Genomic DNA, 2,500 nt, shown 5'->3' on the forward strand with positions numbered 1-2,500 from the left:
GTTGGGTTGAAACAGGGATGTGTCATGTCTCCATGGTTGTTCAATCTGTACATGGATGGGGTAATAAAAGAGGTACAAGGTAGAGTAGTGGATGTTGGAGTGGCCATGGTGAGAGAGGATAGTGTTTGGAAACTCCCTGTACTGTTGTTTGCAGATGATACTGTGTTGTTGAGTGAAGACGAAGGAGAGCTGCAAGGCTTGGTGGATGAGTTTGGGAGAGTGTGTAAGAAACAGAATCTAAAGGTGAATGTAGGGAAGAGTAAAGTGATGGTCTTTGAGAGAGGTGAAGTCAGTGAATGTACAGCGAGGTTGGATGGTGAGGAATTGGAAAATGTAAGTACGTTTAAGTACTTGGGTAGTGTGATGAGTAAGGATGGAGGTTTGGAGGGTGAAGTGCTTGAAAGGGTACAGCAGGGAAGAAAGGTTGCTGGTTCCTTGAAAGCAGTGATAAGAAACAGGGAAGTGAGCGTGGAAGTGAAAAAGTTACTACATGACAGTACTGTGATACCAACTCTAACGTACGGAAGTGAAGCTTGGACGTTGTTGGAAGGACACACGTCAAGAGTGAGAGCAGTGGAAATGAGTTATTTAAGAGGAGCCTGTGGAGTCACACGGAGAGACAGGCTGACGAATGAAGATATAAAGGAGCGTTGTGGTGTTGATGTGGATGTGATAGGAAGCGTTATGAGGAACACACTGAGGTGGTTTGGCCATGTGGAGAGGATGGAGGGTGAAAGACTGACGAAGAGAGTGTATGTGAGTGAGGTGGAGGGGGAAAGAGGGAGGGGGAGGCCGAGGATGAGATGGAGGGATGGGGTGGAGAGGTATATGAGAGAGGGGGGTGTGAGCTGGGAGCAGGGGAGTGAAATGGCGGGGGACAGGGCGACTTGGAGGCGATTTGTTTGTGGCCACCCCAAACGGGATTGAGGCGTCTGGCAATAGATAGATAGATAGACCTTAGCTTCCTGGTCAATATCTTAGCTTTCTGGCCAACATCTTGGCTTTCTGGTCTGCATCTGTGGCAATTAAGGTACGATTTACTTATTACATCAGCTGCGGTTATTATCTGTGGGCAATAATCAATATCCTAATTCACTTATCAATATTCTTAACCGAGGATGTCTTATTATACTCTTGCTTTCTACTGAGATTGAGACAGTTGGTAGAGGAGTTTGGAAGGGTGTGTGAAAGGAGGAAATTGAAAGTAAATGAGAATAAGAGTAAAGTGATGAAGTGTACGAGGTTGATAGATGGTAGGGGGATGAATATAGTTTTGAATGATGAGTTGCTTGAGGAGGTAGATTGTTTTAAATATCTAGGGTCACATGTTGCTGTGGATGGAAGAATAGATGCAGAAGTGAAGTTTAGAATAAATGAAGTAGGAAAGGTGCTGGGAGGAATGAAAAAGTGTTTAAATGTCGTTCGCTTAGAATGGATGTAAAGAGAAGGCTGTATGAGGGTGTTGTGGTACCGACTGCGTTATATGAGGCTGAAACATGGAATATGGGTGTAGCAGAGAGGAAAAGTTTGAATGTAATGGAGATGAGGTGTCTGAGGAGTATGTGTGGAGTGACGCGTATGGATCGGGTGCGAAATGATGAAGTGCGAAGGAGAACTGGGGTTGTTCGGGAGATGGCTGGTAGAGTTGAGCAGAAGGTGTTGCGATGGTTTGGGCATATGGTGAGAATGGATAATGAGCGATTGGTGAAAAAGATAACTAGATCTGATGTGAGAGGTGTAAGGCTGAGAGGAAGACCACGAATAGGATGGATAGACAGTGTGAAGAGAGCGTTGGATGCGAGAGGGATGTCTGTTGAGCAAGGAAGAGTGGCTGTGCGTGACAGAAATAAATGGAGAGAAATTGTGAATGAATAAGTGATGACGCAGCCCTGAGGGGATATTCTCCCGCATTTGGTCTGATCAGCTAGTCAGGTCAGGTGCGGGTAAGGGGATGGGTCTGTTATGATGTGGCAGGGGTAAACCAGTTCTGCTGTCGGGCCCTGCTGCGGATGTCACTGATTGCATTGCGCAGTTGACCCTTGTGCGGTGTGGTGCGGTGAGGATCTGTCCGTTCTCCCCTTTGGGGCTAAGATGCGAATGAATGTGTTTGAATGGATGAGTAAATGGGGAGTGAGTCGTCCTGTCTCGGCTACCTCCCTTTCCTTAGGGGAATCCTTGGGGGAAGCAGCCTAGATATATATATATATATATATATATATATATATATATATATATATATATATATATATATATATATATATATATATTACGTGTCCGACTCTGGCCAAAGGCTTCAGGGCCTATTTCTTGAGGGCAGTGACCTATCCCAAGGCCCAGTAGTCCTCCTACACCTCCACATGTCACCACTTCGGTGCTAACACCCACCGTCCATATTGAATACATGCTAGGGCTGTCTCAAACAGGACTGGTGTATTGGTATTAGCGAGGGTATTTTTATGACATGTCGGCGAGTCACCTGGTAGATCAGGAAAGTCTGCTT

The sequence above is a fragment of the Coenobita brevimanus genome, chromosome 22 (assembly GCF_032717465.1).
Source record: "Coenobita brevimanus isolate Jiangsu-jjx chromosome 22, ASM3271746v2, whole genome shotgun sequence".
NCBI lineage: Eukaryota > Metazoa > Arthropoda > Malacostraca > Decapoda > Coenobitidae > Coenobita > Coenobita brevimanus.